Source organism: Neolamprologus multifasciatus, chromosome 23 (genome assembly GCF_963576455.1).
Source record: "Neolamprologus multifasciatus chromosome 23, fNeoMul1.2, whole genome shotgun sequence".
Classification (NCBI taxonomy): Eukaryota; Metazoa; Chordata; class Actinopteri; order Cichliformes; family Cichlidae; genus Neolamprologus; species Neolamprologus multifasciatus.
The window spans coordinates 36,122,980-36,148,297 of record NC_140460.1 but is presented as its reverse complement, the minus strand read 5'-3'; the positions used below and the strand labels follow the sequence as shown (position 1 = coordinate 36,148,297).

At 41.3% G+C, this 25,318-nt stretch overlaps 1 protein-coding gene and 1 long non-coding RNA gene across 4 annotated transcripts in view; both read right to left on the bottom strand.

Annotated features, from left to right (window-relative positions):
- The window catches only part of LOC146492085 (interleukin-1 receptor accessory protein-like 1-B), a 338,383-nt gene that overhangs the window by 133,022 nt on the left and 180,043 nt on the right, over positions 1-25,318 (bottom strand). The window lies entirely within an intron of this gene.
- The window catches only part of LOC146492086 (uncharacterized), a 41,015-nt gene continuing 17,225 nt past the window's right edge, over positions 1,529-25,318 (bottom strand). Inside the window, exon 2 of the long non-coding RNA XR_014872503.1 lies at positions 1,529-24,607. This is a non-coding gene — a long non-coding RNA (uncharacterized LOC146492086). The remainder of the gene's footprint in view (positions 24,608-25,318) is intronic.

Below are 25,318 nucleotides of genomic sequence, written 5' to 3'. Positions count from 1 at the left end.
GAAGGGAAACAGGGAGAAAAGACTGAGGTATGCCAGATTACAGACTTATTAACACTTTCATTTTGTATGTAATTTTACCATTTCACTACTTTTTAGCCGAGGAAGTTTCCTTTGGCCTTTGCAGCTTTGAACTTCATGATTACTGGGCAAACAGGATTAGTCCACTCAGTCTCAGTTAAAGGGGCATGACACGTTGTTTACTCACTCAACTTGCACTTAAGTGGTTTGACTTTTGTTTCCTTTTTTTTAAATGCAGAAAAGTCATGCTTAAATTCAAATGTGAAGGCTAGTTTTGATAAATTGTTTGCACCGAACGAGTTCAAGGTGAAATCCCCAACCTGGAAGGCAATCAAAGTGCCGATGTAATTTTTAACAAGCTCAGAGAACATGGGGTTGATTCTTGGCAAAAGCGGAACCATTTCGAAGCTAAAGTTAACAAAGTAGGAGAAGGCTGTTTAACTGTAGTAGAAATACTGCCCTTCACTGAAATCAAGGGCGCGCTGCTACTGATATGCTGTTCGTCAGTGGGATCCCAACATGCTGCAAGGCATGCAAACGCGCATTCACACACAGACACACAAAGTTGAGATGCATTAGTGAAGCTGGCTGGTCTTCAAATACAAAACCATAATTCTGTGGTGGGTTATTATGAGTGGGAGTGGGCAGGCTTTTCACCGGGGGGCTAGAAACACATCCAGGCTGACCTGTTTCCCTGCACACAAACACAGATATATTATAAGCACATTACACACAGTCGCACACAGCCATCCGTGCACACATCGACACTAAAAAGCTTGATGCTGGCATTAGCTGAGGAGAAAATGGGTAACCCTTCCTTTTACAATCCCCTAAATACAAAGACTTATCACGTTCATATAAAGCAAATTATAGTTTTGTGAGGTAGAAAAAGCAGGTGAGTACAGAAAAACTACACCTGAAATAACCTTTATGGGAGAATACAGCCACAAACTGCACAAAAATAAGTAATTTACTGGAGCATATTATCCAAATGTCTCACATTACAGTACTATGCAAGTCTTAAGCCAAAGAGGAGACTTCATATTTTAAAAGTGGTCTTGAGCAACAGCTCTCCAGGCATTCTGAAGGTCCAGAGAACCAGAGAAATGTTTTTGTTTGTTTGTTAAACAACTGCACACTGACTTATGGGTTATTTAAGCATAAAAAAGACACTTAACTTAAGGAATGAACAACCATCTACACATAACACATCATTTGTTCTTGTTTCTTTAGACGAATCTATGAAAAAAGCCAAAAATGACACAGTTTGACAGACTTAAAATAATATTTTCACACCAACAACTGAATCCCCAAAGAGCTATCACTTGAAAACATGTCTGCATGGCACACAGTGTCCTTGTATAATTAGAGGAAACTGGACAAATGGAGGACAAAAGATGAAATGACAGGACTAAAAATCTCTGTCTGAAGTAAAAAGAAAAAATCTTACAAAGAACTGACACGAACCTGAGAGATTTATCTGACCCTCCAGTTATCCATCTACTGTTGACCAAAGTCTAATTAGAAATAGTCTGATTAGAAGCGAGGACATCAGGCAGAAAGAGTTCAGGCCAAATTACACAAGCACCGGACTGACAATCAGCAGCAACAGGTCTCATGAAGTGATTAATCCAAATTTTAAATGTTTGGTTAAAATCATGATCAATATGTATGAAGGAGGTCAGGTTGTTATGATTCTGGGCTCCATTTCAGCCAGTGGTGTCGGAGATCCTGTCAAAATTGATTTAATAACAAACCCAGAAAGGTACCAACAGATTGTTATCCACCATGCAAAGTGTATCTTAGGTAAAAACTTTTTCAGCTTGACAATGTAGTAAAAACATATGAAAACCACTGTCAGTCATGGATCGGCCTCCCCAGAGCTCAGACCTCAACATTATTGAAGCAGTGTGGGATCATCTTGATGGAGAACAAAAGAAAAGGGAGTCGAAACATCTAAAGAAGATCTTTGAATGTCCTTCAAGAATCCTGGAGAACTATTTCTGAAGACTACTTAAAGAAATGACAAGAAAACTTGCCAAAGAGAGTTTAGACTGTGTTGAAGAATAAAGGTGGTCACATCAAATACTGACTTTCAAGCTCCTTAGAATTGCTTCAATAAATCTCTGCGCTTATTACTCATTTACCTAGCAAAATACAAAAAATGAGGGGTAGCACTAGACCACACGTGTCAAACTCCAGGCCTCGAGGGCTGGTGTCTTGCAGATTTAGATGTGTCCTTGATCCAACACAGCTGATTCAAATGGCTAAATTACCTCCTCAACATATCTTGAAGTTCTCTAGAGGCCTGGCAATGAACTAATCATTTGATGACCCAGGGTAATATCTAAAACCTGCAGGTCACCGGCCCTCAAGGCCTGGAAGTTCGATTTTTGCACAGTAGATTCATAAAATAGACCTTAAAGAAGTGATTTTTAAACAAATATGTTTGTTTGGCTCCTCAAGAGTTGTGGAACAAGCCAAATGCCATCAACCTTGGTTAACTACAGTTGCGCTTGATGGATAACAGAACCATCCAGAATTCTTTTTAAAGAATTGGTTGCCTATTTTCCTAGAAAGCACCCAGTACCTACATATTACTTGCTTATTACCACCGGTAATTACCTAATATACTACAAATTATCATGTATTTATAGGGTATGTTGGGTTACCAAAAAGAAAAAAAAATGCCTCAGAGGCCTTGTGATCTGCTCTCGCTGTGATCACATGATGATGGATGGAGGGATGAAGCAATGAAACAGAAAAAAAGACCTCGTTCTCTCCCATTAACTCCAGCATCACCTTTCTCCCTCCACCCGTCCATGCGTCGCTCGCTCTATGTCTTTGTAGCTCTGTCTGTCTGTTGTAGTCACTCTCAGTGATGAGAGAGAGGGAAGATGAAATAGTGGGAGAGGAGGAGGGAGGAAGGGAGAGGGTTGTGGTCCTCTGTTCACACCTCATTAAAGACCACTTCAGCAGACATAGATTAAGAGGAGAAGCGTGTATGTGTGTGCATCTGTGTGCGTGTTTGTTTGTTAGCTCGAGATCGTTAAAGAAAAGATGCTGCGCGAGTTCCACACGAGAAAATAAATGAAAAAGCAACTTGAGAGGAAAACCTTGTTAGTCACACATGTAGAAAAGAAGAAGAAAAAAAGCTTCGCTATCTGGGAGTCTTTATATATCGTAAGCTCGAAGCCTCTCGTGTTTCCTCTCAGGTTTCTTCAGATCAGACACAACTAGACTGATGCAAAGATGCCGCATGGAGGCATTTTTAATGTCAATAACAATCTGTGACTTCAAAAGACAGTAGAGTAATGAAATGCTAATGTAATTATGCATTAAGATATTTTAATTATTGTGAATTATGCTGAGTTTTAATAATTATTATTACCTGCACACATTTTTGGTAATGATAGGAGTTGCTGGACAGTTTTATTTTTAACCCGCCACTTGACAAGCTGCCAACACTATGATGCTACCATTATAGGAGCAGCTGTGTAAAATTGGCCATTTGACTATTAAACCAAATTGAAGGACTTTTTATAACTTAATAGATTAATGACATTAAATGATTTAATTACTGCCAAATCGTCGCTATATTAAAAGATGACAGCAGCAGGCCGAGCGTCAAAGTATGTCCATTTTTTAAACAGAATCTGACATTTCAAAATCAATGTGTGAACCAGCTCAGCTGACACTGATACATTAGCAGATATGTCATTAAAGTGCAGACTGATGGAATTTAAAGTGTTGGATAGGTTGGCAAGAACGCCTTCAAACTGGACTGAAGCCGAAGGGAACTCTGCAGCACTGGGAAGGAGAATAAATTTGTCAGCAGTTGTCAGCGGCTGTTAAAGCTTTGAAAAGGTAACTGACTACCTCAGGGCAGATGGCATGCATGGTGCGAGATTCTAGACAACCATGAGAGAGAACTCTCCCTAAGTCACTTTTTCAAAAATTGTTTATGCTAGTAAATAATATCAAACATGAAAACAGTATTTGCTTGTAAACTGCTGGACTTAAACAGTACCTATTGCACATTGGCCACCTTGCTAGGTAGAACTGCTCAAAGCAAATATCTAATCAGCCAATCACATGGCAGCAACTCAACGCACTTAAAGATGTAGACTTGGTCACAACAAACTGTAGAAGTTGAGGTGATTGCACAATAATATTGAATGTTAAAGCAGGTGGGCTACAGCAGCAGAAGGCCACATCAGGTGCCAATCAATTTTATTTATACAGCACCAAATCACAACAACAGTTACCCTCAAGGCGCTTTATATTGTAAGGTAGACCCTAGAATAATACATACAGAGAAAAACCCCAAAAATCTAATGATGTCCTATGAGCAAGCCCTTTGGCGACAGTGGGAAGGAAAAACTCCCTTTTAACAGGAAGAAAGCTCCGGCAGAACCGGGCTCAGGGAGGGGCGGAGCCATCTGCCGCGACCTTTTGGGGTGAGAGAAGGAAGACAGGATAAAAGACATGCTGTGAAAGAGAGCCAGAGATTAACAGAAAATAAACGCTATAATTCACATGGGCTCACCAAAGTTAGACAATAGAACATTAACTGGTCTGAGGAGTTGATTTCATTTGCGGTGTTAGGAGGGTAGGGTCAGAATTCGGTATAAACAACAAATAAAAACTGTTCCAGTTACTGCTGGTGGTGTAATGGTGTGGAGCATATTTCCTTGGCACACTTTGGACTCCTTAACACCAAATGAGCATCATTTAAATCCCATAGACTACATAAGTATTGTTGCTGACCATGTCTGTCCCTTTATGACCACCTTCTGATGGCTGCTTCCAGCAAGACAACACAACAAGCTCCAATATTTAACTGGTTTCTTAAGCATAACCAAAACCAACCCAGTACTAACAAGGTGAATCTAATAAAGTGTCCAGCGTGTGGTAATTTCATTGGCTGTATCAAGTACTTGGTAGGTTTTATTGTGTAGTTTTCATTTTCATGGATGAATAAACAGGTTAATAGACAAGAAAAGGCTACTGTAAATTCTTATTGCGAGCTCAACTGAAGGAAAGGTGTTTCCATCACCACACAAAAGAACTGCTACAATTTTCCTTCATCACAGAGATTTCACGAAAAGCGCTGATGGTACAAAATGTGACTCGTCAGATATAGTGTACGGCGCTCAGCGGGAGTGAAGACGGTGCGTTGCCTGTGATGTTGTTGTGTGGGAGTCAGATTATATAGTTCAGGAAAAAGGATTTTTTATTTTAACGGGAGGACTTAGCAGCTGTTGCCCTGAAACATCTGGCTCAGGGCTGCAGGTTAAATAAAGCAGAGTCAGGATGGATGCACTTACTGACGATTATGTTTAACCGCAACAAGAGGAAAACAAGGAACTATGAATAATATATTAGAACAATTGATCTTCACAGCCACAATTTGCAACTTTATGAAAAATAAGTGGCATTATTTTATAGAATTACAAAACTGTGAATTGAGACTTTCTAACAAAAGCTACAAGATATCTGCTTCTGTCTTCAATCAAAAACTGTAGTTTCAATAACGGAGCAGGAACCTTTAGATAGACCTGTGCAGCGTGTGCCCCATCTCTCAGCCAATAGCAGCTAGGACACACTGCACGCTTATCCAGTTTATCTTATAATGGCCTGAAGTGGATAAGCAGTAACTGGATGAATTTGTAGGTTTAAAATCGTTTTATTTTGTTTACGACGGGCTATTTGACAGATTGATGAGCAAAAGTGGACAATTTCTAAACTACAATACAATGAACTTTATCGCAATCAGCTTTACAAAAAGTGACAAGGACTGACAAGTTGTACAAATCGATCTGGACTGCAAAATTAGAAATGACAAAAAGTATTGCAGGGAGTGGATATATTAGTAAAGACATCTTTGAATAACATGAGTTGGTAGAATTTAAGGAGTCAGTTTTCTACTGAGACCATGATGATGCCAAATTCTACCTCTCTTTTGCGGCTCTCTACAGTAATCATTTAAATGACCAATGTAGTTGTAGGATCGTTACTAATTGGAAAGTAGGTGGCTTGATCCTCAGCTCGCTTAATCCGCAGGTTGAAATGTCCTTGACCGAGACACCCTGAGCCGCCCCAATGCATCCATCCAGATACGGATATCAGCGAATTAGTTATAAGGAACAGACTATTACTCGCCAAAACTGGTTCTTGAATGGGCTTTTAGTATAATTAATGGCATGCTATGCATCAGATAATTGTACAAAGACCACAACCATGACATGGAGGCCCAGTTTGACGAATTAAATTAGTTTCGACTTAGGGTTAGCCTAACCTCTACTGGCCAGGGTCTAGTCCAGGGGTGGGCAATCTCAGTCCACGAGGGCCGGTGTCCCTGCAGGTTTTAGATCTCACCTTGGGTCAACACACCTGAATCACAGGATTAGTTCGTTACCAGGCCTCTTGAGAACTTCAGGACATGTTGAGGAGCTAATTTAGCCATTTAAATCAGCTTCAAGGACACATCTAAAACCTGCAGGACACCGGCCCTCGTGGACTGAGATTGCCCACCCCTGGTCTAGTCTAACTCTAACCCCAAAGCTTAGTTGTCAGATAATGACAACCTAAAGCTGTCTGTATATTTAGTAATGCCCCTTGTAATACAATGGTTAAGCCTCAATAAAAAATAGCTAACAGTATCTGTGAGTACCTGAACTGAGTTGTTGTTAACTGCACCCTTCTGCAAATCTGTTTATTTGTGCTAAATATTTGGGAGTTTTAACATAGAAGCCTCTCAGTAATACTGCACTCCTAACATGTGCCTGTAAACAAGGCAGGATGCAGCCATGGTTTTGTTGCTACTCTGTCCAATTACACATACACCTCAGCACCGTGTTTTCGACTCCTCACCTATCAAATTGTGGCGATGGTGTTCTCACTGTGGCTTCAAATTACTGTTCTTAGCTGACGGGCGTTCCTGTTCTTATCGGCCGATCGATGTTCTTCAGCACATCACTCCCTCGCTGTGCTTTCATGTTTTCACGTCCGGCTTTCGCCTCGGACTTTGTTCATGAATATCACATAGCAAAGTCCTATACGTTTTATTGATGGAAAGCATCACACAGGCAGTCGTGCACCCGCAACTTCCGCCGCCGACAAATCATATCGCGCAGATCAAATGGTGACTCGCTCATTCTTAATATGCAGTTTGAAAAGTAGCTGAACCTCGGCGTTCCTTGTCGAGTTGCAGCCACTTGTTATGATGGATATTTTTGAGGTGCAGAAGATAAATCTCCTATCTGAAAGAAGATGCTGCTTGTTAAAAATAAGCTAGATGCTCCGGGAGAGTCCCCGAGCTGAAATGGTGATCTCTGAAAGCAGTGAGAAATAAAATAAACCATTGGAGAGAGAGGGGAGAAAAAAGAGCTCTAAAGAAATGACACTGCCATACTCTCCAAGGGTACTTGTTGAAAAATACCAATATAACAACCCTGCAGGAACAGAATATAATAAGGGTATATTTCCTTATTGAAAAAGGTGTTGTTTTAGAAGATCCATCAAAACAATTGAATATGAGAGGGCTCACAGGATGGGACAATACATTCAGGGGAAATCACATAAATCACATAACTGCAGGCATTGGGAATAGCTGGAGTGAATTCACTCTCCGGTGAACGCTCTGAAAAAGAAGGACACTCCACATAATTACTCACAATGACCATATATGTTACACACTGAGAGCTTTGCAATAATGAAACCTCTGCTTGAATCTGATGCGGGCTGATGGTAAACATCTGCAATGCCGAAGATGAGAAACTGTGGCGCACACAGATCACGTGTGACTGATCACATGCAAACTAAAAAACAGATTTGACTGTTAATTAGCAAGGCCTGTACTCATCGCTCACCTGTTTCCTCAGCAGGGGCCACCAGCTTCAGATATGTGTTATTCATTTGATGATAAGGATAAGAGTGGGAGGTGGGAGAGGAAGGAAGACAGGAGGAGGTGATGCTGCAGGCCGCCTGGCCTAAAATATCCCAGAGGGGAGGAGTTGAGGGTGAGTCAGAGAGGAAGGAGAAGTGGTAGTGGGAAAGCAAGAGTTGGAAGAAAGCTAGAAAAATCCAAACTAAGCATGCAAAGACGCCTTGCTGTTTCGCCAACGGCGAGGCGTGCGTTTGTGTGCAGAGAGCACTTCGGGTGAAGATGCTTAGCGATGGAGGCTGATGGAGGAAGGCAGGTGGGGTTAACATGTGAACCTGCGTCTTGCTTGCTGACAGCTTCTCAGCTGATCAACCCGCTTACCCTAAATCTCAAAAGGTCTTAGTAGGTTGAGTAGAGAAGACAGTTAACGAGTTACAGTCAGTTTGATGCAGTTGGCTTGATTCTGCAATATCAAATCCAAACTCTGACAAATATTTGGAGACATTTTATATTTGCAGTGAAAAGTTGTACAAAACACTGATTATTCTTTATTAAAAACCAAACTGATACAGGGAAGCACTGTTCATGAAGCTAGCAGGCCATAAAATAAGATAAATGTGAGGAATCTACAAGGTTTCATGCTTTTAAAATGATTTCCTGAAAATAATTCTACAGAACTGGATCAGACAATCTGATGTTCTGTAATAAGACTATAAAGCTATTCAACTGGCAATCCAGAAAGAGCCTCTTCCAATGCTGTTCAGTGTGATTTGTCAAGCCAAGCAAGGTAAAAATATTATACAGTATGTCTGGAGCTGTTATGACACACATACAGTACTGTGCGAAAGTCTTGAGTTTGTATAATTCTGATGACCTGGAACGTCAATATATTGGGTATGACCACCTTTATTCTTCACACAGACTGAACTCTCTTGTCATGTCTTTATGCCGTCTTCAGGAATAGTTCTCCAGGTTTCTTGCAGGACATTCAAAGCTCTTCTTTGGATGTTGTTGCCTTTTGTTCTGTTCTCAAATCAAGATGATCCCACACGGCTTCAATAATGTTGAGGTCCAGTCACCGAGGAGGCCAAACATGAATATGTTTTTACTGCAGTGGCGGTGTGTTTGGTATCATTGCCGTGCTGAAAAATGAAGCTGCTGCCAATCAGATACCTTCCAGATGATACTGCATGTTGGATCAAAATCTAATGTCTGTGAAGGTTCTCAGTCATCCAGGTCATCGTTGTCAAAGGAGCTTGCAAAGAAAAGCGTCTGGACTTCTTTAAGTTGCTTGAAGACGTTTCACCTCTCATCCGAGAAGCTTCTTCAGGAACTGAACTTTCTTGCCTTTTTTCAATCAATCAATTCATGTGTTTTACAGATGGCTGTAGTAACTCACTGTTGTACCTTTTTCTGACCTCTTCTGCATACTGAAGAGCCAAAACTTAAATTTGGATTCATTACTCCATCACACCTGTTGCCAATGATTTTCAGTTTTTGTGTAATTTTTCATATCTCAGCCTTTTCTCCCCGTTTCCCTTCAAGAATGGCTTCTTGACAGCCACCCTTCCACTGAGACCATTTTTGATGATGCTTCAGTGAACAGTGGATGATTAACTGAACCTCTCAGGTCCTTTGTCAGGTCTTTGGTTGACTTTGTTCGTGTTTTTTAAGGACCTGACTTCTCTTTCAGGCCTTGACCGCATTTATATTTTGCTTCCAATACTTTCTTATGATTTTGCCACTTGCCAAAAGAAAATGAAATGATCAGCTACAAAAGCTTGACTGAAAATGAGTGGAAAAGCAGCCAAATGAAAAGTTCAGAAATGCAGTTTAGAAAGTTCTGAATGTAAAACATTCAGAAAGTCTAAAGAACTATTAAAAATGCAAACACAGTCTGGCTTCTTGGAACCAAAATACATATAAATAAGGTGAGGCTCAAGAGTTTTCCACAACACTATACATAGTCAGTCTAAGGGTTATATATAACACACAAACAAGATTTTGCAAAGTTTTTGTATTTATAATAGATTTTTGTGCTTAAAATACCTGAAAATGGTAACTGGTTAGTCACTGAAAAGTAATTACATAGAGCTATTAATTATGCACTAGCAAAATATATTGCTTAATTAATTATCAGTGTGGAGAAAAAAACCCAAACCTATAGTCAAGTGCTGGTGGCTATACTTGCCAGCATTAAACTACTTTTTTACATCACCATACTGTAACTGATAATGGCTGTGCAGTATAAGAATACCAGGTTTAAATATAATACTGCCAGCTGTTTAGCTGCCATAATCCTCTTACTTAGTGTTCCCACTGTAATCTCCATGAACAGGTTATAACTAACATATACATGCATGAATTCACCCGTGCAACCTGAAACGTCTTTCGTGAATCACACAAAGTCAAGCTTTGTCACTGCATGGTTATGGGAATGCTGCTGTAGAGCTAAATTAAATTCAGGTCAATTTCATTTTATTTACACAGCACCAAATCACAACAACAGTCGCCTTAAGGCGCTTTATGTTGTAAGGTAGACCTGACAATAACACATTGAGAAACCCTCCCAACAATCAAATGACGCCCTATGAGCAAGCACTTGGCGACGGTGGGAAGGAAAAACACCCTTTTAACAGGAAACAAGTTTTTTACTTCCCACTCAATACTGGTTCGATTGGATTAGTCTTTATAGAAATCTCAGGTACACTAAAATAATTGCAATAACCATCAAACATCTTCTAAAATGATGATTTTAACTTCACCTTTTACATTCCCATTAGTATCAGCACTATGATATTATACTTCTATCTTAAAGATCTTGGTCTTTTCATTTGTGTAAAATATTTTACCCAATAATTGTGTCTAAGTATTATTAAAAACTGTTGTGTTGGTGTCTCTGCTACGCCTGCTGTCCCCACGATCAGGACCCAAATAAGAGGTTACTTGTGCGTTTGCATGTGGTGCACATGGCTTTGAATTGTTGCATGGCAACAGATGCTCACGGTTACTCCAAACATGCCTATGTGTCATACCTGAGTGTCACCGGTTGGGGGTGGTAGGGGGATTGGGAGATAAGAAATGGATTCGGGTCATTTCAGGGGTCGTCGATCGCATACAATTACACAGCACCTGGCTGAGTGATGCGCTGTACACCGTCAGACGTAAATTGTGAGAACATGTGACTTTTGACTGAGGCGTAAATGCCATCTGGCCTTCGCGGTTGATGACAAGGCCACAGGTGTGATGTTGAACTTTACACGCAGGTTATCAAACATTCCAGATGATTAATGTCTTTTAGATGAAATCCAACATTTCCGCATGACATACATCACATTTGGCCGATAAAGGGGCCAAGCCGCACACGCGTGACACACTGAGAAAAATCCATTTTCACTTTGAAGAGACAAAGAAATAAAATGTGATTATCAGAATAGTGACACACTGTCATCTCAGCCTTTCAAAGACCCCCAAAGCTCATATTTAGAGCATTTCTGGTGTGAAACAACGGACTCAAGAGTTCGACACTCAGGAGCTTAAACTGCGTTAAAGTGCTGGATTCTGCTCTTACACTCCCTCCTGAACGCATTAACCTTTTTTTCTTCCCTGCAGGTGAATTGCATTTCTACAAAATGAAAAAACAAGAAAGAAATACACAGAGAAAGGAAGTGGCTGACGTACAGTAAAGTCAGCATGACACTTGAAAAGACAAATTTAGGCAAGGCAAAGAAAGAAATAATGGAGTTAAACAACAGGCGGAACGCAGATCTCAGAATGGGTTTAAGAGCCTAATACGGATGACGGCAATTTCCACGAGGCATATTTGAGGAAAAATGTACTATTGATTCATACACTTTCTACCATATACTGCATTCTCAGCAAGCATTGCTCGCTGTTTGTCTTTGCTTTAAATCTAACTACTTGACAGGCAATACCTATGTACTTGCCTGTAATTAAAAAGTGAATTAATCTTGAGCACTGCCTGTCATAAATTCTCCCATTATTTCCCCCAGTCTGCTTTCTGGTTCCCCTCAATAAATATATTCAGAGCGATCAATGAGGGTATTACTATGTATATATCGCAGTGGGAATCAGCTTGGCAGGTTGCCTTTGGCTGTGCTACACTTCTCGCTTTTTTGGCCCATGTTTATCCTCCAAAGCGTCCATCTCCAGTTCTATAGGAGGGCTCGGCTGCTGTTTAGGGGACAGTGGGAGTAACATGTGTGGGCGAGTGCTTGAGCAAAGGGCTGCGTAGCTGGGATTTTATTTAAAAAATGCTGGAGGAAAAACTTGAAGGGAACAAAAGGGCAAAAAATTGACTTCTAGCATCTGCCTGGGCAGGAACACACCAGAGAGAGAAGGGGAAAAGAGAAGAAGCACCGCTAATGTGAGGAGTTCTGCTAACTTAAACATTTGAAATAAAGTGAAAGAAACTTGCAATTAGGCAGATGTGTAAACCAGGGCTGTGTGCTGTAATTAATCATGATTGTGTTAATTACACTTTGTTTTTTCCCCATAATGACGACTAAAAAGAGACAAACAGCAGAGGAAAATATCGAAGATGAAGGATCTTATGCCAAATGACACTCTGCAGCCTTGCAGTAACTATATTGAGATTTCATTGCTGTGGATATTAAAAATGCCAATTCTCTCCCCGCGGCAAATAAGTTCTCTCTCGTTCCAGCTATCCTCGCGTAGTGAATTATTTCTCGGCGCCGTCTGTAAAAATGTGTCTTTTAAGTCCATTATTTCCCTATTTTCCATAAGCAAAGCCATGTCTGATACAATCTTTTAATTAAGATTTTACGAGTTGCTTCCTGCAGCTCAAAAAAATGTTTTTTTCCTTTCTTTTTTTTTTCAGTGCTACAGCGCAGTTCCCAAGGACAAATTATAACATCTTTGTTTAGCTTAGCAGATCACTCATCTCGCAGATCTCATCTGCAGGAAGGGCTAAATTTTATTTGTTTAGTGCTGCAGGAAGTTCACATTACACCGACGATAAATTGAGGCGGCCTCAGATACTGGAACGTTGCTCCAGTGACGTTTTTACCGGTTTAATCGCACATCTTTGATTAGAGACTCAAGCTTGATTTTCAAATTAACCGAGTATGTCGATACCGATTTGAAACATTATGAACTATATTCTAAATATCTAAACGCATTACTAATCAACAACTTCCAACTCAAATTTTGCGTTCATTTGCAGCTCAATCAAAGTGATGAGGAGTAATGATAGTTTGATTGTGCTTTTGGGAAAAAAAACAGAGTAATTAGAACTCACACAAGTTAGTCTTAGTTGGCAGCTCGTGTTCTTCTGGGATGCAATTTTTTAAATATTTTGTTCATTACTGTAATAAGAAACGGGGATAATTGAGATTATCTTCCCCAGGAAAACGAGTGTCCAACCCTGATGACCCCAAACTAGATTAGTCCACTGGTGTGTTATTATTAATCAGAAACCAGTAGCCCAATGAGGGAGGAGGAAGCTTTAAATTGGTCGCAATTTTCAGCAAAACCAATTATTTCCATTACATTTACCAAGAAATGAAAAAAGGAAGCTATAATACAGTGCAAAAGTCTTTAGCCAGTCCTTTTTAGGGAGCCAAACATTCTTGTGATTGTTTTTGTTTGTTAAGACACTGACTTAAGAATTATCCAGGATTAAAAATCCCATTCGTGCAACGGCCCAGTGTTGTGTCTACACATAACAGAGAACTTAGCAAAGAACCCCTTTTAGCCACTTTGTTACAAGCAGCCTGGTGCAGAAACACATATCCCTATTCTTTAGTTAAATCGACAAAGATACCAATCGAGGCACAGCTGGACAGGATTAAAACAGTGTTTTTGCACAAACGAGGTGATTCCTAAAGAGATATGTGCCGTGTGTCCTTAAAAATAAACTGAAGAAACTACACAAGTTAAGGACAAAGTAGTAGAAGCCTAAAAATGTATCTACAGCAGACGAATACTATCTGAAAGTCGAGTGAAATAGGAAAGTATCTTAGCAAAGCCCTGACACAGGACTGGAGATGCATCTGATCCATCACATGATCAGTCCGCTGTTCACTGAAGCCTCGTCGTGGTCTCAGTGGAAGCCAGAACTACAGTGAAAATCAGTAGCAACGGGGCTAATGGAGTGACGATTCCAAATTTGACATTTTTGATTCAAATTGTCAATAACATGCACAAGAGGTTCAGCAGAGAAGTGCAACAGTGAGCATCTACATTTTCACCAGTGGCGTTCATCTTGTCAAAATGGATGGAATTGAATGAATGCAGGGAGATCCCTGAAATACCATCTGGAAAGCTTCTGATTGACAATGATCCCAAAGACACTGCGATGCAACATACAATCGATATATTTTTTACCTTGCCTCGACGACAACCTTTTGAAAAGTTTTATAGTCTTGTTAAAAAGGTCAGATTGTGTGATTGAGACAGTATTGTGTCTAAAAAAAAAAAAAAAAAGTTATAGCACAGTTTAGACTTTGACTGCAGCAAACTATCCACCCCTTGTGTGTCGGTGATCACTGCATAAAATCCATACTGTGCTTCGGGGCATGCTTAACTGTGATGGCAACAGTTTCAGGATGCACATAAATGTTATTGCTCTAATAGCTCGAACAGAGATCTGTAGCAATCTCTGTTTCTCTACAGCCCAGTCTAAGCAAATACCACCAAACTTGACTTGTACAAACATGTTTTCCTCCCAGTGTTCCAGTTAAACAAAATGGGTTGATCAAATATTGGCATTTGACTTTAACCACTGTGGGGCCTGAAATGATTTCAGCCGATGTTTGCGGCGCTATATTCGGCACGCAAACATCCTTTGGAATGTACATTGAATATAGCACGTTCCCCATGCATTATTTATCAAAACTGCCTTCAGCGTACCTTTGGAGAAAGAAGTAATTAAACCAGTAGGCTTATGCACATAAACAAGGATATGAGTGTCTTTAATGTGTTTGATGGGTGCGAAGAGAAATTCTTGGCCAGACAAGCAGTGAAGAAACTTATATTCCAGAGGTGGCATCTACAATGCAATCAGAGCCTCTGCGACTAGCTACTGCACTAACGGATAAAATAAAAGCTTTGTTTTTCAGGCCTGCGTGAGAAGCAAACTAAACCAAAGCTGCTGCACCTTAATCTTCATTGTCAAACAATATGACAAGTAAAAGCGATTGATTCATTTTGAAGTATGCAGTGATATTTATACAGATAGTGTCACTACTACTACTACTGCTATCCCTTTCTCTAGTTCAGCCCTTCCTTTATGACAAACCAGCACATCTGACCTTCAAGGAGCCCTCTGGCTCAAGACCAACACATGAATCGGGCTGTCACTGACATTTTCTTGCACCATCATGGCAAGTTGGAAATGACACTGTGGCCCATCAGCCACACGGTTATGACAGGTGTGCTATAAAGAAGAGGCCTCCCACTTACAGAAGACTTTCTGTAACACCAAAGATGGCGATCCTCTGCAACTGAAGCTGTATCTGCTCATTATCATAGTAAAGGTGTAGTGTATACCTTTCAAAGGCCTTTTACACTGTAAGCCACAGTTCCTCACTTTCATACATCACTATGGTTTAAACACATTATCTCTCATGCACACACTCCAATGGATGCATCAGGGCCAATTTGCCACAGAGTATCTTGTCGAAGGACACTTAAACATGTGGACCGGAGGGGTCGGGGATTAAACCACTGACTTCTGATTATCAACGACCCAGCTATCTGAGACATGGCGCTTAAAGGAAGCAGGCATGTCATGAAAAATTGTTCTGTAGAAGCTGCAGGAAGACAGGCTTCCTAAAACAACCATGTTTAAGCTTTAATAGAAACAGCAGTTTTGGCTAATTCATATAGTATGTTCCCCATCTTGTCAGTTCACAGTTACTAAGTTACCACAGTTACCAAGATGGCTGCCATGCAGGGTTTACCTAAAGGAACTTCAGTATGATCAAGAACATCACAAAGTTAGGCTATGACCATGTATAACTAGCACCACCTGCTCAGATAGTCCTCTTCTTTTAGGTAAGAAAAGATTAGTTGTAGATTCATGTTAAATGAACAGTGATACCACTCTGTTCATAAATTTTTAAAACCCCTCGCTGCCTTGTTCTTGAGTTATCGCATATTTTGATTCTTAGAAATCTTGACCTCTGACCTTGACCTTGAGGTTGAGGTCGATGAGAGTCAAACTCACCCGAGATACTTTAGCAGATTCACCTGTGGTATGAATTTCAAAGTTATCCTAAGAAGCGACAGAAGAAACACCCTTCAGCCATGTTATGAGTGTTGATGTTGCATAGTTGGCCCACCAGAGGGCACTCTGGAACTTCCCCGTTGGCAACACGCACTTTTGGAATGCAACAGTTGCAAGAGCCAGCTGATCCGAGCTGGAGTCGAGAATGGCTTAAATGAGTAAATGCCTACACATAGCAAATGTTAGGGAAATCTGTTTATGCTTTGTATGTCTGAAAGAAAGAAAAACATGCTTTATTACTGCAGATTGTAGCCTTTAATACTATCTGCATGTGCCGATACATTCTGGTCTGCTAAGAATAAACCGCAGTATCTCTGTCTTTTCTACCACGATGTGACTGCTGAGCATCAAAGCAAAATGCAAGTCTAGAAAGAAGCATTTTCTCTTTGATTCAAACTGACACCACACCTGACATTTAAATATGATATTTTAGATTATCAGAGGGAGAAAAAAAATATTAGGCTGTCTTGCTGCAATGCTTTTAAAGACCTGGATATGACATTACATCATAACATTTCCAAACAAAACTTGATCCTGTCAGAATGTAAGCAACTGTGGACATCCATTATAGTGCTCTTCATTGTATTGTTTATCCGCTCAGTGTGCACTCTGGGCTTTCTTAGCTATGGATGATGGTTAACATTTAACCAAAACATTCATACCTACCAAACACCTCCCTTCCCATCTCCACCCCAACGGTTAAACCCTTGCCACAAGCTGCTAAGTGCTCCCTTTGTATGAATCAGTAACCTCCCATGCCCCTAACACACAGCCTCAACCCCTCCAAAGCACACAGACTTTTTTTCCCTCCCCCTTTTAATGAAAACAAAAAAGTTGGCACGGATGCTTGTCAAGCTATTATTTGTCTTGGTCAACCACTCAATCCATTCGCCAACCAAAGAGAGTGCCCAAACCAGCCGGCCTTCTATCAAATACTGTGCCTATTTGACTTTAACTCAGTTCCAGCCTCCTCCTCCTTAGCTTCTTGCCAGTGGCCTGTTTAATTCGTGCTTGGTGCCATTGCCGCACAGTGGTCCCCTATTGCAGAGCTACGAATCCTTCCTCCCAGCTCCACCGCGATCCCCCCACACACACATATCCCTTCTTCACACACCTCCCCCTCTTCCTTCCTCTCAACCCCTTTGCCAGTGGCCCTGCAAATCTCCGGAGGCAGGCATTGCCAAACGTTCCAGCTGTTTAAACAGGTCAGCGGTCGGTGCCGGGAGCCAGCAGGGGTAGATTTGCCATTGTGGTGCCCTACATCACTGGCTTGTGCTAACCCCCTCTGAATCTGTTGTCTCCAAGGAAGCCACCGGGGCCAAACTGTACTGGCCCCCGAGCTCAGAGATCCAAGATTACATGCTCTTTTTTTTCCCCCGTTTCCGTATTATGGTATTGTTAGGATTTAAAAAAGTTCAAAGATGTGTCACATCGGGATGGAAATGTTACATTTAAACCAGGCTGATTTTCCCATATACTACAATGGTGTAGATGAAAGCCGTGAACCACTGTTGATTTCACCTCTTTGTTCCACAGCAGTAATTTAGCGGAGGTGTGCTGTACATACATGAAGGACAGGGTGACAGAAATTTAAACTTTTGGAAAACTGAGACATGGATTCTGCAAAGAGTGCTACTCATTGAAAGTGAGCAACTTCTTTTTTATTTCTGTTTTTGTTTGGAAGGCCACATTATTAATCTTTCGAGACGTGTCAGAACAATACGGGTTAGGAGTAAGAGTGACATGTTTCTGCACCTTGTAATTATCTGACTTTCAGTTCCATTTACTTCAGGAGTATAAAAGAAATCTCTCTACAATTTGACAAAAACTTGATTTGTGATATAAAAAAAACAAAAACAAATTAAAACTAATTTGATACCCCCATCGAGGTTCTAGACTTAACCCTGTCAGTTTCACCTCATAAATGTGAAAGTAAAATGTTTGGACTGAAGAATTATAGTATTCTTTTATCCATTGTCTTCTGCTTATCCTTATCAGGGTTCAAGAGGGGTTGGAACCTATCCCAGCTACCACAGGGCGAAGGGCAGGGACAGGTCAACAGTATGACGCAGGGCTAACTCAGCGAGATAGATGACCATTTGCACTCACGTTAGTTACCAATTTAAAATCATAAATTAACCTAACCTCACTAATTGCATGTCTTTGGACTGTGGGAGGAAGCATAGAAAAACTTTTTGCCTGCAGTTCTTGTGCCTCTGCAAGCTACTCTGCAAGCCACTTACCCTCTAGCTCCTCCTTTTAATGCTGCGTCTGTCTTGATCATTGCCAGGTTCTCTCTAATGGTTCTCTCTGATGCCTTGGCTGTTCTCGCTCGGGTGTTGTTGCTGGTCTCCCCATGCGACATGTACTTGGAAGGGCAGGGGGATGTCCCGGAGCCTGACTGAAGTGTTTTTAAGATCAGTCCACTGACACGTGCATATATTTCCTCATATTAGAGTAACAGTTGCTCATTGTGACATCGATGGCCACTGCATTTGACCTTTTTGACCCATTTGTCAAAACAAGCCATCACACTTAGGCAAATTTGTGGAAACAAATTAAAAAAGGCTGCATGATGGTTAAAATGCAAATAAAGAATTGCATGTTTGTGGCATATAACAGCAGAATATTGTGCAGACAGAGAGAATTCTATTTCTTCACTTCCCTACCCAACGGAGAGCCTCTGAGGGAATTCATGAGAGGAGTGTATGTAGGGAATTATGAAACAACTTCTTCAGGCCAATTAGTACAAAATAATTCTTATTCATTATGAGGACAAAAGGAAAATCTGTGTTTTGCTCGTAATAACATCACAATAATGGGAGCCTTTCTTGTTATTTTGACACATTTTTCTGACTAGAAGAAGAAGAAATGAAAATCTTTTCTATGCAAGTTTTTTTTGTCATGTTAAATACCTCAAGAGAATTTCTCACATTCTTTTTGTATTATTTCTACTGCTTCTTTTGTTTTTTGTTTTTTTTTAATATGCAGTTGTGTTGAATTAATGTAGCTGTTCACATTTTCTCATTAACAAGAGCTCGTCTGTTATGAAATCTTGGCGCTTGCTGTGTGTTGATAATAACGATAATATAAGTAATCATATTCATAAGCTACATCAAGAAAGAGTCACAGAAATGTATAATGTATGTTAGCAGGACAAATCCGTCAGCGGTTTTAGATTTTTTTGTGAAGAATGGATGATTCAAGCATCAAAAAGACACAAAACTCAATGGATGAATCACTCGTGTGTCTACACACAGAACAGACAACTTAGCAAAGAACTAGTAGCCTGCTGCTAAAACATATAATTTGTTCACATTTCTTTCGTGGAATCCATGAAAAAACCCAAACATAACAGAGTTAGACAGGCATAAAAAAATTCCCAAAGATGTAAAATTGGACATCTTTTCACCTGGATCTCCTCCATACCTGCTTCATACGGGGGGTGGGGGGGGCTATGGTTTCCCACACTCCCTAGCAGATCGTTACATGGGGAAACCTTTGGAATACAAGCATGCTGATCCACACAGGTATGCACACAGGTGCACACACGGGTGTTCACAGATGCGGACTACACCTTTCTTGGCTGCTGCCTCAAAGCACATTGTGCTGTCTATCTTGTGTGCTGCACAACATAATATTTAATATTTAGTATCTACTGTTATCTACTGCTAGCTAGTTTATTGTGATGGTGCTTTATTATGTTGCTCTTTTTTTGTTTGCTTTCTCTTCTGTTTTTTTTTCTCCATACAGGTGATCCAGGTGTTTTGTTTGTTTTTCTTTCTTTCTTCCCCCCTTTCTCACCGCCTCTTCTCCTCTCTGGTTTTCTTTCTCTCCCTCTCTTTCTTTCATTCTTTCTCCCTGTCCTATCCCCCAGTCATATCTGTCCCGTTTGTAGCAACCGAACATAAAATAAATTCATAATTATAATAAAGGTCAATCAAATGGACCAATATGGCAAGGCCATGATGATCCACTTGGTAAAATAAATCCGCTTGGCATCGTTCTTGGCCTTAAGACAACAATTCTGATGGCTAAAGATCCAAACGGGACACAAAAAAAAGAAAAAAAAAACTGGCAGTTGATGAACACTATTTTAAAGTCATAGCCTAAAAAAATGGGAAAAGATACCAGACACAGAACCTAGGGAAAGCAACTGGCCCTTTAGCCGATCCACTGAAGTCTCATCAAAAATGGTCTCAGTTGCAGAGTGGCTTTGAAGACGCCATTCTTAAGGGGGGGGGAAACAGGGAGAAAAGGGTGAGATATGCCAAATTACATAAAAGCAGGTCTGAAAATCAGAGTCATATGGAAAGATGAAACCTAATTAGAATGATAGTGAAAGAAGGGTTGAAAAACAGGGTAGAGGTTGTGTTATGTTTTGCAGATACATTTCAGCCAGTAGTGTTGGAACTCTAATCAGATTTTTATCCACTATGCAAAACCATCTGAAAAGCTCCTGATTCAGCATGACAGTGATCCCAAACACACTGGCAATACAACACACACAAGAACACGATCATTCGTGGATTAGCCGGATGTTGAGTCCGGACCTCAACATTCTTGAAGCAGTGCGCGATCATCCTGACAGAGAACAGAACAAAAGGCAGAAACATCCACAGAAGAGCTTTGAATGTCCTTCAAGAAGCCCGGACAACTATTCCTGAAGACTTCTTAAAGACAAGACAAGAAAGAGAGAACAGGTACGGTACGTCCATGTAGGTTTGCAGATATTTCAATAAATCATTGCCCCCGTTTCCCATTTTCCTAGTAGAATATAATGAAATATACATTTAAAGAAATGAAGGGTGTTTTAAGACTTAGAGCTTTTAAAAAAACTTTTTTTTTAACTACTTTCGGGTTGTGGAACAAGTTAAAGGCTATAAAAGCAAAATAAGCAGCTAAAAGATGCCAAGAAATGCTCAGAGACCAGGAATTCCAGCACCTTCTTGCCAGACTTGTCACTGGGATGGATGGGTGCCATATCAAAGGCCTCAGCAGATCCACTGTTGATACAAAAACTATGGACTGGGACACCTTTAACCATGCAAATGACTGCTTTTCAAACATACCCCAACAACAAAAGAAACAAACTTTCTTCCTTTTTTTGTTGTGCTCTTGTTGACATGATGTTTGCTTGATATAAAGCAGGAATAAAAAGCTGTCAGTTGCCATCATGTCCACTGTGGGTCACTGTAATTGTGCAAAATGGTGGCACTCCACTCAATGACAACATGAATACACAAACACAAGAAGGCAGACAAATCAAAGCTTTTTCCAAATGCTGCAGAGGAGGGCTCTTAGCAGTGATCACAGGTCTGTCACTGTATGTATGCTAAGAGATAGTTCATTGAAATTACAATCTAATTTAGACATAGTCCAGGTCTGTCACACAGAGAGCTGAGGTGTATTAAATCTAGCTCTATAAGCCCACAACTTCATGTGAGCTGAATACAAATTAAGCCTATTTGAAGTATATGGTGACTCCTAGTTGAATATATGGGGGAGGCGTCTTGCCACCTCTCTCACATGCACTCCTCCTCTCTCATGCTCTCTTTCATATCTCTGCATGTGGCGAACACATTTCGCCCACATACGCAGCTGACCAGCCACCTCTACCCCCCGCCCGCCCTGTCGTGGACCTAAGCAGCTCACCCACAGAAATTCCACATCAAAGTTAATTTCCGACTTGTTCAGATGATCAAGCAGTATGCGAGCGAGGTCTCGGCTCTGCTGACCTGTGTAATGAGGCTTACTGCTGTGCACTGTGGACAGTAACACCGGCACAGGCAACCAGCACGGTGGGGCGCGCGCGCGCGTGCACATATGTATATCGTGTTTGCTGCTTGCTCTCAAACTCCGACTTGACACCTTCATCCCCGTTAACCGCGACGGCCCTGCTCCTTCGGGCCAAAGCGCCAAAGATCATTTTGCAACACCGTAATCAATACTTCGGCCAAAGACTCCGTCCAACCCACACATGTGGTAATGATCACTCGCGGTGGGCGGCGACGGCAGGCTTGGCCCCGGCGCTGGATTTTAATTGGCTGCTCTAGCTGTCAAGGAGTGCGGGGACCTTTTGATTCGGCCAGACTGTCACGCAGCGAGCCTTAATTGGCCTGCGGACAAAACATGAGGAAAACACATTACTTGAAGTGCTCATGCATGAGCCATCATAATTTATTACAGAGACATTGCAATCTGAAATGCCATTAAACTCAAAATGCCATTAAACTTTAAAATAAATTAGAAACTGATTGTGTTACGAGGCTCTTAAGCGCTCATTTCTGAGGCTTGCATGTCTTTTGCTTCTTGTATAAAAGACTTTGCTTACTATGAAAGGCGTGCAGGGGGGAGGGAGAAAAACAGCGGGATGGCGGCAGACGTCTGCACAAGTTTGCCTATAGCGAGGACGACTCTCCTCTAATAACACAAACGCACATGTCAGCAAGTCGCACACAACCTCCGCCAAGAGTTACCTGAATGCAACGCGCTGACAGGAAATGACCTCACTGAAGAAGTGCCAGCAGGCTGGAGAGTTAGTCTTTATTATTTCTATTATACTTCAAGTCTAGATGTGGGGGGGAAGGAAACAAAAAAGTGGAAGCACAAAAGAAAAAAAAAGAAAATATGGAAAAGTTCTTCCTGTCACAGCTCTCGTACTGCAGCCATTCCCTGTGTGAGGCCAATAAACTACAGATTTCATCTTGGCTGAAAATTTCCTTCCTCTCTGCGTGACAGGTTACTACTGGGATAAATGACTTGTGTGTGCTATATACTGTTCTGCCTTCAAACTGACACCTGAATGTACAGCAGGTGTCACAAATCAAACCTTTAATTAGATCTTATATGTTAGAGGTGGTTAACCTAGAGCGTCACCCACCCGCTTACCCGTGATTTTCCTCTCAATCTCTCGCTGTCTCTCTGTCTCGAGAACTATTGTGCAGTCTCATAAATAAATAAAATGACTTGCAATGCTGCAAATATGCCCCGAGTCACTGTCACCCCCCACCCCCACCCTAACCACACTCAGCCCTCCCCCTCCTTTTAAACTTCAACATAAGCCTGCTTTAGTGCCATTAAAATAACTTGTCATGACAGTGTAGCCTGGGAGCAGTGCAATCAATTTCCATTACATCAAGGCCCAACTGGGCATCGCCACTGAACTAAGCGCTGGTAAGCAATCTCCCTGACTGAGGGTGGTTTGTGCAGCAGTGTCGGCATTTGTGTGCAAGTGCAGCATTAAGAGCGTGTCTCGCTGCGTGAAAGAGCGAGGATGGGGCGGTAGCAACATGAGAGTATTTAGTTGACTCCACCGACTCATTTTCTTTGCAGGAGTTCCTTCTCTCACCGGCAGAGGGACCAGGAGGGGGGAGAAATTAAAAAAAAAAAAATCAGTATTCACAGAAACTGTTACATCTTCTAAAAACATTTTGGTCATGTCCAAGTAACAAACAAGTCTAATTTTCCATCATAACATCATGTGAAATTATCAGCAGCTGAAGAATCGGGTCTCATCTCAGCGTGGTGAGAGTCTCCCTGAGGTGATTTAGAATGCACCTTTTGTAAAAGACCAATCTGCAACTAATTAACATCGGAGTAATTTATGCCCTAAAATTGATTTTTTGCTCAGTATAAATTATGCAAGAGTGCCATCCGCTATCCCTTTCCACCTTCTTATCTCTCTGGTTGGAGTCGGTGGATTGACACGTTGCTGAAGTGTCCTTGATGGGTCGTTTCTACAGACTGTCAGTGATGGCGGAGGCAGCAAAAGAGGGAGAGAAGATCTTCGAGAGTTATGTACTCGCGACCTTTAGCGCAGGGCCCGTAAAGTCACTCAAAATCAACCCAACACCAGCGCTCATAAAACCCGAGACTTCCACGCGAGTTGCACCAGTGAAGCGAGGCGGATGCGTCTAAAGGTTCTCGAGGAAGGAACTTTGGGTTCCCTGCATCTCCCGCTCTGATCTTTTGCTCCATGCCACTGCGGTGCCGAATCACATTAACACTCGTTTAGCGCTGATTTTCACATCTCAAAAGCTAAAGCACTAAGTGAGCGCTAATTAGCTGAGTGAAGGCATTAATTATGTAACACATCATCTTAATTAGCAATCCCAGATGTATGGTGTGTCAGAGGAGCATTTGTAAGCACAGTTAGCTAATTGATAGATATTGACAAGATGTATGACAGAAGATCGCTGAAAAAGGTGAGGGTCGGTTTGGAGGGGATCCTAAATACACGGGTACATTTACTGCACACCCTCATGTGTGATTTGTTTAAATATTTGCATAGAAATGTTTATTTGTGATGCAAAGATGGATTGAAATGAAAACATAGGTGTAGTGGAGAGCAGGTTGGAGCAGCTGGATAATATTTATTATTTTAAACTTACTTGTTCAGTCAAGGTTCATGTAAAGCATCATCATACCTAGGGATGGGTACCGGTGTCCGGTGCCATGATGGCACCGGTTCTGACATAAACGGTAGTAACCAGACCGAAAAGCAGCGCACATTTCGGTGCTTTATTTCGGTGCTTTTTTTTCCTGAGCTGTGATACACTTTAGATTCTAGCCAATCATTTTACGTTTCCGAGGATAGTAGGCGGGGCCAGGTACGTAAGTTCTTTTAGAGCAGAGCTACAGATTAAAAATGCCCAAGGCGAAGCAGTCAAAAGTCTGGCTGTACTTCACAGCAAAATATGCAAACTCAGCAGCCTGCAACAAGTGCTTTAAGCTGATACTGTGACACTGTCAAAGGAGGTAACACCTCGAATCCGATGAAACACCTGGCGACGCATAGCGCTTTTTTTTTAAAGCCGAGAAATGCGCCGTATTTGATAGCTTGCTGCTAGACCTCACACCGTGCACATCTACTGCGGGTGTGGTGCCTGTTATCGGACCCGGAGCCCTGCTAGTGTAGCAGAAATGATGATGGCAGCAGCAGCCGTTCTTCTCTGCGTGAGTAGCTTAATGTTGTTCATGTGTAATTTACGTTGAGTAGGCTAACCACGTTATTACATTAATGCATGTAAGGTGAACTAGCAAACACTGTCATAGTTACATGCGGCTGTCTTCTTGTTTGATGGCAGATACTCCCTTCACCCTGGCCAAAAAGGCTAAAATGACCAAAGAAAAAGTGG